Source organism: Phocoena sinus, chromosome 16, assembly GCF_008692025.1.
Source record: "Phocoena sinus isolate mPhoSin1 chromosome 16, mPhoSin1.pri, whole genome shotgun sequence".
NCBI classification, from domain to species: Eukaryota; Metazoa; Chordata; class Mammalia; order Artiodactyla; family Phocoenidae; genus Phocoena; species Phocoena sinus.
In genome coordinates, this window is record NC_045778.1 from 49,755,842 (window position 1) to 49,769,220 (window position 13,379).

The window sequence follows — 13,379 nt, forward strand, 5'->3', positions numbered from 1 at the left end:
TTAGATTAAACCACAGTCTAACACATCAGGAGAAAGAAAGAACTGACAAATGCAAGCTGTATGAAAAGTAGAGGCTATGGTGGGTAAGAATTTATCTTTGCTTTACCCATAATTCTTCAAAGAGCATTAGTTGTATAATTTGGTTAAAGCCATGTATACAACGTATAGAAGAGGCCACTATATTCTTCTTCCAATTAGAAAACCAGAAAGTTTGTGATTCCATTTCCCCATATGAGTCTAATATTATTCCCTGATACAAAGCCTCCAGCCTGTGAACAGTTTGGGAAATAATCACCAAAAGAAGTAATCCTCCCATCCTGTTCAATGGGAGTCCTGAGTTGTTTGCTTCTTATCTACCTGTGTTCATCTGAAGGGCTTTGGCTTGCATGAGACTCCACGCCATTACCCATGGCAGTCGGGGTACACGTCTTCGCTCCAGTGGGCACCTCGTTTCTCAGCCACAAGTTGAATAAATTGGGAGTGGCTGGCATACAGCTTGAGTTTATCATTATTGTCCACCCATCCCACTTTCTTGGCATCGTCGCCAGCTTCCAGAAGAAGATGATCCATTTCCTCCCCTGTTTCATCATGGTAGTTCACAGCCTCTGTCCCCATCCACGTGTTATCGTGTTCCAAGGATCATCCACATAGCCTTTATAGACCACAAAGTGTTCCTGGCTGAATAGTTTGTGCAATTGTTTCTCCAACTCCTGTGTTTCTGCTCTGGATTTCTGTAAGGAGTTCATGGCTCCCTCACCAAATTCTCTCTTCATTGTGGTACTAATCTTCTCTCCCGGATCCACCATCCCCCCTGGGATGGCCCATGCCCCACAGTCCTTCCTTTTGATGGCTACAAATTGCAGGATGTTTCTCCCAGAAACAGGGTGGGTAACTGTATTTCCCTTGCTATCCTCTTTCCACCTGGTTAAGATGGGATCTGCAGCACGACTGGGGCCCCAACGCCCCAAAAGCCCTCAGCCAACCAGCCCTGGCCGAACTGCAGGATTTCTAGGTCTACCATTTTCAACCTCATACCAACCGTTTCTGGCTCCTTCTCTCAACATGCCCATCCTTTTCATTAAATTTAAGAGAGAAGTTTCTTTCACCCAGAAGAGGGTCTGCCCACCTGGGTCCGGCCAAGACTGAGCCAGAAGTGTACTCGACAGCCTTGTATTCTGGCCACTCAACCAGCCAGCTCACTTTCTCGTTGGGGACCTGGCTTCGCCCCACTTTAGAGCCAGGGTAAGGCGATGTCCTGGCCTTCTTGTGGGGCGTCTCAGCAGGGCCGTTTGAAACGGACATGATGAAGTTTGGAGGAAACTTGTGAGGAAAATGGGCTCTAGCCGGCTGAGATGTTAGGGCAGCTTTTGGGCCTGACTGCCACAGAGGCCAAGGCCACAGAGAGAGACACGGGCGCTAAAGCCTTTGCCAGGCCATTTTTGGCTGAATGCCAGCCATTCACCACCCAGTAGGTTGTAAGGATTTCCGTTGCTCTCAGGCGGGGCGCTTCCAGTCGCAAGGGCAGGGCTCCCGACCTTGCCAGTAGGGGGCCAACGACACAGCTGAGCAACAGAGGATGAGCGCCTCACCACAAACCCCGCCCAGCGCCCCCTTGGGGCCATTGCTGCGTTTGTACTTCACTACATTGAAAGATTTCAACGTCTGGAAGGGATTCTAAAGGGTTGAGAATATTGTTCAAACACCACCAACAAAATCAGCGCACAACAAAAGTGCTTTCTTGCGTAGCAGGGTATTAGTCTTCTGGGTAGACTTAGTTCACTAGTCTAGGACCAGTATCTGTTTGGGAGAAGACAGAAAGAATGTGTTGGAGGCTCCGGGGGACAAAAGGCTCCTTATTTGGGATGCTCAAAAGCCTGGTGAGGGTGCCCTTGAAGGAGAAAGCTCACTTGGTGCACCCTGCATGGTCCTGGTGAGAAATCCATGAGGTGTACACACATGGTATGGGGGCTGATTCCAAATCTCAGGCCCATCATTTTACTAGCTGAATGGCTTAGGCAGGTTGCACAAGCTTTATATTCAAAGGAGTAATGGCTACCGCATACCAGGAGCTGCCAAGCACAGAAGATTGTACTGAGGTCTGGACCACATGGCCTCTGCTCTTAAAGGATTCTGGTTGAGGAGGCAGCACATACATTTAAAAATAGAAGTAGGGACTTCCCTGGTGGCGCAGTGGTTAAGAATCCACCTGCCAATGCAGGGGACACAGGTTCGAGCCCTGGTCCGGGAAGATTCCACATGCCGCAGAGCAACTAAGCCCATGTGTCGCGACTACTGAGCCCGCGTGCTGCAACTACTGAAGCCTGCGCGCCTAGAGCCTGTGCTCCTCAACAAGAGAAGCCACCGCAATGAGAAGCCCGCACACCGCAACGAAGAGTAGCTCCTGCTCGCCACAACTAGAGAAAGCCCATGTGCAGCAACAAAGACCCAACGCAGCCAAAAATAAATAAAGAAAAAAAAATAGGAGTAACATGGGAAGGGCAGTGCACAGTAATCCTTAAGAGTTGAACACAATCAGGTTCAAATCCCAGCTTTCCCTCCTTAACTGGGATCTTCTTGGGCAAAGTTACTTAAGTTACAAAAGCTCACTTCAGTTTCCTCAAGTGTAAGATGGAAATAGAAATATCTACCTCATAGAATTCTGGTGACAATTAAGTAGGCTGTTACACATAAAGCTGTTACATAACTGGTCCATCATACGTATTCAAAAATGCTAGTTGTCATTACTATAGTTATCATTAACTTTTTGACCCTGCTCCTTGCAAACTGTAGATTAGAACAGGACAGTTGAAATGATCATGGGAATTGAGTGGCTCACATACAAGATCAGAGTTAAATAAGCTACGATTCTCTGTCTGGAAAAATTCAGGCTGAAAAACAACAGCGTCTAGGTCCTGAAATGATATGTGAAACAGCGGTACAGGCTAAGTCATTATATCTAAGAAAACAAACCCTAGGGAAAGGTCTCTGAACATTTGAAACAGACAGTTTTAGGACAAGTGGAGTACTATATACTCTAATTTAAACTCAAAGGATATTCAACATTTCCCAAAATTTGTTCCATGTTACACCACTCCTATGAGAAAGATGTTCAAGGAATAAATGATTTGATGGTCAAGTATGTTTGGGAAATTCTACATATTTTATCACCCTCCTTTAAGAGTTTAGGATTCATAGAATGTTTTAAAGATCCTGTGAATTCCAGTAGAAACAAATCAACCCAACAGTTTAATTCTGTTTCATCCAGTATTTTCCAAACTACCTGACTAGAGAATGCAATAGCTGGTATTATTTTAAGAACACACTTCCTCAAGTTTCAGAATACATATGTGTGCTTGGGGGTAGATCTCTAATCATTTCAAGTTATCATCATCATCATCACTATTGGAAGACAGCTACTGAATACTCACTCATCACCCTCATAAACTGAATGAGCCATGCTTCCGAAAGCCTTGAAATCCAGAAACAGCTGGGACTATAGAGAACAAAATGGTAGAAGAGAATTGAAAGCAGACACATATGAGACCTGGTCATCATTAACCATTGTCATCATTGTTGAGAATTTGCTGTGTGCAAAGTACCACTAGAAAAGAAAGATGGTCATTAAGGGACATGGTCCCAGCTCTGAAACTCATGCCTTCTTATGGCTTCATTTTTTCAATCATGGAATTCCTATTCTTCTGAGCCTCCTGGAAATGTATTAGGAAAACCACTGATATGAAAATTTAAACATTTTGGGAGAAGACACTTGTAAGTTCCTCATATTATTATTTCCAGGTATCATAATCTAACTCACAAGAAACGAAAGAAGTAGAAGTATTGGGTCTGGTTCTAGCTTCCCCATCATAGGCTGTGTAGCTCTGCATCCGACCTTGGCTTCCTTGGGTCCTGTTTCTTCATATAAAAGGAATCAGATGGCCTCTGTTATCCACAAAAGTCCTTCTGGCTTTAAAATTGTATGATTCCAGGATGTATGAAAATCTCATCATTGGAAGGCCAAGGTCAAATGCTATGAAGCAAAAAGACCAGCTGTTCAAATATAAACAACCAGATGCCAGGGGGCAATGACACTTGAGGAAGGCAAGGGAGCAAGGAAGGCATGGTGTGTCAAGTAAATTCAGAATTAGACTGGACCAAGTAAGAGTTGATGGAGCACCTGGAAAGGAACATCAAAACCAGTAATGAGGGGTTTGTTTTGCTTTTAGCATCATCAAAGGGAAGAAGACTTAAATCAGACCATTTGATGATCACAGTGTAAAAGGTGCCCTAAGGGAAGAAAATGAAATACTATAATAGAGACCAAAAGAATTATTTGTTGGGAAACCACTGGGGAGATTCTCTTTCCTAAATTGTCTTCTGAGGCAGAAAAACAAACAGAGCTAGACAGAGAGAATGTTCTGGTCCCATCCACGAGAAAGCCCTAAAGGAACTCAGCACAATGAGAGAACAAATCTTTGACCTGTCACTTTGAACTATTCCTGGACTAGAGATTGCGTGTGTGATTCCCATTTTATCAAGAATATTACGGGGACGGGGAAGACCAGGGTGATTACGGAGCCCTAGCAGTGCAAGAATCCCTGATCATCCTTCCAACCTCTCTTTGGGAAGCAGAAACAAGTGGTACCAAGGCAACTGGATTATCATGAATTATCCACCTCTTCCCAAAGTGATGGTAAGGCTCAACTTCTGAAAGAAATCTGGAAGGAAGGCAGAGAAAAGGGTTTCTCCTCTCGTTAAAGTGACCGTACTCAGAACAAATAACAACACTAAAATAACTATCATTTACTAAGTGCTTTCTATGTACCAGTCTGTGCCTTACAGGTTCGCCCAGGTTTGACTGCCCAGTTTTGAATCCTGGTTCAGCCTCTTCTTGGCTTGTTGATCTTGGGAAAGTTTCTGAACTCCTTTGGACTTTAGTTTTCTCATCTAGGAATAATAATGGAATCTATATTAAAGGGTCAATGTGATATAATTCATTTAAAGAGCTTAGAATAATGCCTGACCCATAGTAAAACCTCAACAAATAGTACCTATTACAATGATTATTATTAATTACTTTACACTTATTATCTTACCTAATTCTCAAACAACCCTATGAGTTAGGCACATATACTAATAAGATTAACAGACTGAGGACATGGCAGTTCACAGAAGTTAAATAACTTGCCTGAAGTCACACAGCTAGTTACTGGTATATGTTTCAGAATTGGAAAAGCTTGACAATAATAAACTTGTATTTCATTGATAGTATAAATGCATGTTGGATTTGACTCTATATGGCAAAATGTCACCACTTTATTATACCTATTTAAAAAGTTAAGTTATATTAAATGGTTCTGCTAGGCTCACTCGGTATAAGAGGAAGAGATTGGCGAGAGACAATGAAACCATTAGCAACCTATTGTAGTGACACAATTGTAAAGAGAAAATGCCCTGAATCATGGGCCAGTTCAGCCTAGAAAAACAAGTCAGAGATATCCTGATGTGGAAGGGGGAGGCCTGAAGAGAAGGAAGAGTCAAAGACCACCCATTTTAATCTTAAAGGGCCCAAAGGATGGTGGCAACAGGTAGAAACAGGGAAGTCAGGAGGACAGTTGGCAATGGGGAGTTCGCTTTTAGATGGACAGAGCATGGGGTGATGGCTGGGAATTTGAGATTCTGCCACTGACATATCTGTGCCTTTGTTTCCTCTCCTACAAAATGAGTTGATCTAGAATTAATCCTTTGGATTCCTTCCAGCTTCCTAGAGGATGCATGTAAAATGAAATAGAGGAAGTGGAAGAAAGATATCGGGGCTTAAAAAGTCAGTGAGCGCTCAAGGTATTGGGTCATTAGTCTGGCTTTGATGTAAAAGAGGAAAATGGGACAATGATTGACATTTTTAAGATTAAAGAAAACTGTGCCTTTTAAGAAATTACTTAGGTGGGATAATTAATACAGTCTTATCTAGAATGGAGGCTGTCTCCAAATTAACCCAAGAAATCTAAACTAAAATGTATAAGAATCAAAGTCAAGTAGCCTTTATTTGTCAGAGAGATAAACTTCAGTTTGCGTGGTGTGATGTGAAGGTGTTACGAAAGTCCAGCTGCCTCAAAAATATCTTTCTGATCCTCTTAAAATGTTGCCTGGATTTCCACCATTAAAATAAATCCCTTTGAATGTGGTTTGTCTTGTAAAATGCACATTTATTTCACATTCAGCTGTTGTCATGCTTTCTGGTGAATTAGTGAAGCAGGCTGACAACCAGCTAAGGACAACCAACCGAGGAGACAAAGCTTTGGAGGAGGAGGTGGAAGGGATCCTTTTGATATGTGTGGCATTGCTCACATCAGTCAGTTCAACGATGTGTGGGCTCCTATTGTGCCCAGGTCCTGAGCTGCGTTCCAGAGGTGAAAAGGTTAGTAGATTGTGGTTCATTGCCTCAAGATTCTTACAGTCCAGAGAGTGGGCTGCATGAAGGTCACGGAGCTGCGGAGTTTTGAAAAGCGGGACCAGAGACTCAGAAAGGAAAGGTGGAGGGACAAAGAAGATTCTCTACCATCACAATCTCATTGAAGGATTGGACACTTGATTCAAGGAAGGCTTTTTCTTGATCTCAGTGAGCTCCCCTAAGGAACCACCAAAATTTAAACTGGCAGGTTTGATACTCCATTGGCTGCAGAATGACAGGTCATTCCAATTCCTTTAATTCGATGATTTTTTTGGTCCTTTGAAATTTAAATTAGTAAAATTTGACTATATCAGAACTTGTCAGCTATATTGTTGACTATGAAACACACGTCCATTGCTATTTTTCATGTCCCTCTCCTCTTGTGGAACTTCACGTATGCAGGACTGACCACACAGTGGGGTTGCTGAGGCTGGTGGAAAAGTAGAGGGATAGGAACTAGAAGGATAACTGAGCACTTCTTTAAACAGCAGACCAGAGGAGCACCACAGTGTCATAGATGGCATTCAACAAGCACCCTGAGACATAACTTCTAGTAATGGAGAGGATATTCAACTACGGCTTAAAAGATTTGGGGGACCAGTTCTGGCTCTGGTGTTTGCTAGCTGAATAACTATAGGAAAACATTACAATACTCACCTATATTTATTGAAGACAGACTATATGACAGGTACTGTGCTGTGTTTTACTTGTAAAAACATTTAATTCTTACAACAACCCACTGAGGTAGGTTCTATCACGTTTCCTGTTTTATACGTGAGGAAACTTAAACACAGATAACTTCAAGATCATATTACCTAACATTTGTCAAAGCAGGGATTTGAATACAGGTAGTCAAACTCTAACGCCCGTGGTTAACTACTATGATACTCTAGTTACCTAAGTCTTTGAGGCCTCAGTTCCCTTAAAAATGGACATGTTGGGTCAGACAATGTCTAGATTTCTTTCTGGCTTTAAAATGTTATGATTCCAATTATATGAATTATACCTGTACTTAATATACTAAGGGTTAATCTCTGTTTCTGAGTGGTCTGTCTTAGAGAACTGAGCTCCAAAGACAAATTTCTGAAATCTGGTCTTATTTCCTAGCCATCTCTTGTGTTTCATTAGAGTTGGACCATATTATTCGCTGCTCCACCAAGAATGTCCTTCCTCAATCTCCATCTACTGAAATTCTATCCTTCTATCCTCTAGCCTTCAAAAACCAACTGAAATGCCACCTCTTTCAAGTAGCCATTCTCAGTCATTGGAGATTTAGACTGGAGGTGTATTAGACTGTTGGCGGTTGGGATCTAGGAAAAATATCTGTGTTAATGAAAGGAAAAGATGTAGGATAAGGAGAAGAAAGGGTGGAGGGAAACACCTGGAGATGAGGAAGGTTAAGAGGACCATCAGTAATGTCGTTGGTGACCCACACCAGCAAACCCTTTCCTGAGATGCACAATCATGAAGCCGCCAAAGTGCTATTCAATGATGCCTAGCTACTAGGTGTGAGGTGAGTTTTAAAATGAGATAACATAGGTGAAATAGCGTCTAGAGAGGCAACAGTGTGACAGTTCCGAATTCCATTACTTGCATAGGAACTTGCTCATCTCCTTCATGCTGAAGAAGGCTGCCCTCCTGGCCAGGAAGGAGTAGGACAAGCAGAGGTGGGATGGGACTCAGTGGGGAAAAAAGAGGTCAGGAGGAGGTATATGGGAACACAAGGAGAAAAATGAGAGCCAGAGATAGAGAAGTCAGAGAGAAAAAGTAAACATACAGGAGTCATGGGAGAGAAGAGGATGGAAGGAGAAGTGGAAGCAAAAGGGCAAAGAGAAAAAGAAAGAGGAAGAGAGTTCTGGGGCTTGGAAAGAAAAGGTTTGTGCTGCCCTGGCAAAACCCAACCCCCAGAGGAAGAGTCCTGGAGGTAAGCAAGTGAAGCACCCAAGTCCAGAGCGCTCTCAGATTCCTTCTTGTTTCTCTGTTCTCATCTGTTATTGGAGGGGTTCTGACCCCTGCCCTCTGCTGCTTTCTACCACTGTGTGGTCCTGGAAGGTGAGAGGAAGGAAGGAGCCAGGGGATTCCTTCCACTCTCTCTGCTTTGGGAGGCATCTCCAGCAGTAGTTGCACTTCCTTCATGGCTCCAGCTCCCACTGGACAAGGCTTCATGGTTCTGGCAGCCTCCTCCCTTTGTCCCTCCAGCCCTAGGGGAGGAGATGTACCCAGCAGTTGCTAATCTCAGGGTTGCCTCACTTTCTCCTGGTTGTAATTCTAGTTCTTTCAACAGCTTTGTAACTAATGCACTGCATTAAATTATCACTATTGAAGTACCTGGAAAAGAAAACTTTACTTTCAGTTGTATTCACCCTTGGAGTTCAAAGACAGCTCTCTCAGGGAAAGCCATGCATTTTGTGAGAGAAAGAAATCCAGCCAACCCAAGAGTTACGAAGGGTCAGGGGCCAATTCTCCAGTGTTTGATTAGAGAGTGATGAATCCACAGTGGCTGCCAGAGTTGAAGAAGTCTAGCCAGGGAATTATCTGTAAAATGACTGGGTTTGTGGCCATTCGTGTCCATTCCTTCATGACTTACTGTACTCACTTTGATCACCTTGAGCCTCAGTATAAGGAACATCTCAGTTTTATTCCTCCAAGGGTTATTAAGTGCCCATGAGGAGTATAGAGCGCATGTAGCTAGGTGTGGTGAGGCGGAGACACAGAGACATCTTGGGAGGACATTCTCAGTTTTGGGAAGTGTTTGCGTTTTGCAAGATAAGGTTTGTGGATGGTCTATCAAGAGACCCTTCTGATACTCTCGTTTTTGCAGTTCCAGCAGAGCTGCAGACACTCAGTTTTATTCTTCAGGCGTTCATTTCTCCCATCCTCAGAGCCCTGTTAAAACCAGGTTCCTGTTCTTAGGAATTCACAGCTTAGTGGGGACACAGAGTTGGGCACACGACTGACCCTCAGGCCAGGCTGATGGCAGCCACAAGGGAGGATTCTGCACAGGGTTCGGGGAGGCTGCACAGAGATGGTGGACAAGTTGAGTCTATTAAAGTTTGACAGGTCGAGGGGGCTACGGGTCTTCTGGCAGAGAACAGAGCAGGATCAAAGTCAATTGTGAAAGAACAGGGTCATCTGAGGCGTTGTCTGTAGACAAGGGTTTTGGGAGTGAGGGTTGGTCACTGGAAAAGAGGCTGAAAGGTGGAGGCCCAACTATGGAAGGCTCTGAGACTAAGGAGTTGGGGTTTGAGGCAACGGGAGTCATCGGAGGATCTTGAGCATCATGTGGCAAGGTCAATTCTGGGATGGCAACTTTGAATTCTGCGCGGAGGACGGAGTTGCACGCAGAGAAGCTGGAGACAGGAGAAGGAACTGCGAGGTCTCAGAGATGGCTGATACATGGGAAGCCTCAGCTTGACCATCACCAAAGGGGCATGTTAACCTCAATTGAGCGGCTTTTCTCTCCACCAAGGGCAAGCGCCCTCCGTCTCTCTCTCTCTCTCTCTCTCTCTCTCTCTCTCTCTCTCTCTCTCTCTGTGTGTGTGTGTGTGTGTGTGTGTGTGTGTGTGTTGGCGGGGTAGGGGGAGGGGGGAGAGGAAGGGGTGTGTGGGGGGGGTTCCTTCTACGGCTGGAAGATACGAGGACTCCAGCCTCCGAAGTTTCGAATTTCTCCTTGCCAAGGTCGGGCCCCTACAGGTGGGCGCTTTCGAGCCCCGGCCCAACGTGCGGGCCCCGCGCCCGGCCGCCGCCGCGGCTCGTCCCCTTCAGGCCCGGACGCCGCCGCGGGCCGTGCCGGGTAGGGCGCTCCGGGAGCTGCGCGGCGGCTGCTCGAGGAGGCCTGGCGGGCGGCGGCGAGAGGCTGTGCCCCAGTTTGTGTCCAATCAGGGAGTGCGGGCTGTGCCCCGAGCCGGGCAGCAATGCGTAAACAAACCCACGGCAACTCCTCCGCCCCCTCGGCGCGCTCGCCCAGCGCCCGCCGCCGCCGCCGCCGCCGCCGCCGCCGCCGCCGCCGGCTCTGCTCGCCTCGCGCCCGCCCGCCGGGCCGCCCCCCCCCCCCCCACCGCCCCGCCCGCGGCCCCGCCCCACCCCCGCCGGAGCGGGCGCCCTCACCTACCGCCCCACGCGCGCGCGCGCGCTCGCGCACCACGCGCCCCGCGCGGCCCGCCCGGCTCGTGGCCTCCCGAGAGCAAGGTAAGGGCGATGCGCTGGGACCCGGGCGGTTTCCCCGCCCGGCGTGGCCGGGGGAAGTTTCTGGCGTCGCCGTATTCCGCTGGGCCGGGAGGAGGCCCCCGGCGGCAGGGGAGCCCAGTGAGCGGGAGGGGGCCGCCAGGCGCCTGGGGGTCACAAGTTGCCTAACCTGCCATCGGGGCGGGCCGGCGGGCTGTGCGGCGGGGCGGGCGTCGCGCCGAGAGGGGCTGGAAGCGCGGCGGGCGAGGGGAGGGCCCCGAGGAACTTTCTCCTCCCCGGAGGGGCTCCTGCCAGCCCCGGCCGCGGCCCGGCCGCCGGAGCGGCTGGCTCCCCGGCTGGAGGGAGCCCGTGAAACGTGTTTGAAGAAGCTGACGCAGTTTGTGACGCTCGCGGCTTCCTGACGGGGACCGGCAGCGGCAGCGCCTTCCCCGAGGAGGGACGAGCCGAGGCGGCGCTCGGGCCCTTCCCCCCGCCCGGAGCCGCGCGCCCCGGCGCCTAGTTGGGGGGCTGGGGGCTCGGGGCGCGAGCATCCAGTGGAGGCCGGGAGTCGGGCCCCGGCAGCGCGCGTCGCTTCCGTTTTGATTAGCTCGGGTTATTATATAAGATGTCACGGAGAGGAAAGGGGCGAGCGGGCGGCGCGTTGGCCTTCCGCGAGGGGCGGGGAGGGGCGGGAGGCAGGGCGAGCGGGGACCCACCTGTGCGCCCTCCTCGCCCCCTGCGGGTGTTGCCCGGGCGCCTGCCAGGGACGGGGAGGTGCGGGGCGGCGGCCGGGTGGACCGACGTGCCCGCAGCTCCCCTCCCGGCCCCGGGAACATTCGGGCAGCGGCCGAAACGTGCTGTTTCTTCTCCGCCGCCTTGCCTGGGTCTACTCGTTATTGGCTCCGGGCGTTTGTACTTTGAAACATTTGTTTAATATTAAAGAAGCTGCGTGTGCGGCCGTCCTAGTGCGCTCGGAACGTGTGGCCGTGGGCTCCGGGGCGGTGAATGAATCATCGCCCCGCAAACCGGGCGCCGATGATTCCTGCGGGGTCCACCCCGCGCGTACTCGCCGTGTGCCTCTGACCCAGGGACGGCGACCCTTCCTCGGCGGTGACGCCTTGGAGGGCCGCGGGAGAGGGAATGCAAAAGGGCGGAGGCTTATTTTTTTCCCCTCCTCCCGCAATTTGGGGGAACTTTGGGGGGTGTCAGAATCCCCACATTTCCCGAGGCTTGTTTCCCGTTGTTAGAAGAGTTAACAAGATTCCACCTGGCTGTGTTGATGAGTCGGTGGAGGAGCGCTGATTCGCTGCAGGGTTGGATCGTCTCTCATTCAGAATCTGGATGGCTCTGACGGAATCCTTCTAGTAATTGCCTCTACTTAAGTACCAATAAAGTAATCAGCAAAAAGTTTAAAAGTTAGTGGATCTTAAAAGAAAAATCAGTGGCTCCTAAGTAGAGGAGTTCTACTTAAAGGTTTAGGTTTGGGGTTTTGTTTTTGTTTTGTTTTAATTAAGCCAAATCCTAAAAGGAACCTAGTTTGCCAGAAATTAAGAACTTTTGACCACTGTGACCACCCTTGAAGACTCAACTTGACTCGTTCCCACCATACCGCACACTTGTAGGATTAAGAATAAAGTTTTCTCATCATGTAGGACTCACCTCAAATGGCATCTACTCAGCAAGGCCCTCTTGATCACCTTAAGTAACCTCTCACCCCAGGGACCACCCCCAGTCCTATTTTATTTTCTTCATAGCACTTAATCGCTATCTGAAAGGACTTTCTTGGGTGTTCTTTAAGTCCTGTCCCTCTGCACTGGAAGGTAAGCTCTACTCTGGCAGGAATTTTTGCCTGATTTGTTCATTGCTGTAACTCTAACACCTAGAACAGTGCCTGGCATATTAGGCAGTCAGGATTTGTTGACTAGTGAATGAATGAATTCCTATTTCTTGGTGGGACTATCTTTGACAGTTGAGATTTACTGCCTTGCGTGGGCAAGACACTAAGATGGTGCAGTTCTAATTTCTTTTTTTCCAGTTTTCTTTTGATTGATTCATTTCCTCCTCTATGCTGTTAACTTACAGCACAAGATGGGTTTGAGCATCATATCCTAAGATGCTGAGTACAAGGCATGTGGAGCCTTGTCGAGAGAAAGGGTGTTGGCTGTATAAGTTAATGGATGATTAAAAATGTTATCTGTGCTAGTTGAAAAAAAGGTGCAGGATATTGAAAGGGAATCAGCAAAGTCAGATTCCCACAGTGCTATATGTTTCCACTTGTATTTGAAATACTGATATTTCTATATTCCTCCCTCTCCATCGCCTGCACACCAACCTCAAATTGAGCTGCAGTTTGGGAAGGTCCAGAGTAGATAGCATTTACTATGAAGTATTAATTTAACTAAACAAATACAAGATATACATCTCTGCAGTGGCCTTAACTCTGTTGTTAGTGTCAATGGCTTAACTCCATAGAAGAGTAGATAGAAGGAGTTATTTTAAATTATATTTTAATTTTAACATCTTAAATGAATCGTAAAGAATTAAGTTAAAACTATGTCAGTAATATAATGGAAGAAGGATTAGAAGGTCGTGCTTCATACTACCTCCTTTGAGGATAAATTTTAGTAAACTTTTTTATTATAAATAACAAACTTTGGAGGCATATTAGTTGGCTTTTTACTTGTAGGAATATTTTCAGAACTCAGTGCCTCCAAAGTCACTGCCAAAGAAGAGTGGGCTTCCAGGAGTTCCCTTTCCATAGCAGTAG

General features: G+C 47.4%; 1 protein-coding gene and 1 pseudogene across 3 annotated transcripts in view; one reads left to right on the forward strand and one right to left on the reverse strand.

Annotated features, from left to right (window-relative positions):
- Window positions 1-402: 402 nt before the first annotated feature.
- Window positions 403-3,457, reverse strand: LOC116741309 (annotated as a pseudogene).
- A 7,090-nt stretch (window positions 3,458-10,547) lies between these two features.
- The window catches only part of PCGF5 (polycomb group ring finger 5), a 116,939-nt gene continuing 114,107 nt past the window's right edge, over window positions 10,548-13,379 (forward strand). For all 3 annotated transcript variants that reach the window (XM_032607759.1, XM_032607765.1, XM_032607763.1), the window contains exon 1: window positions 10,548-10,636. The gene's annotated coding sequence lies outside the window, so the exon portion shown is untranslated. The remainder of the gene's footprint in view (window positions 10,637-13,379) is intronic.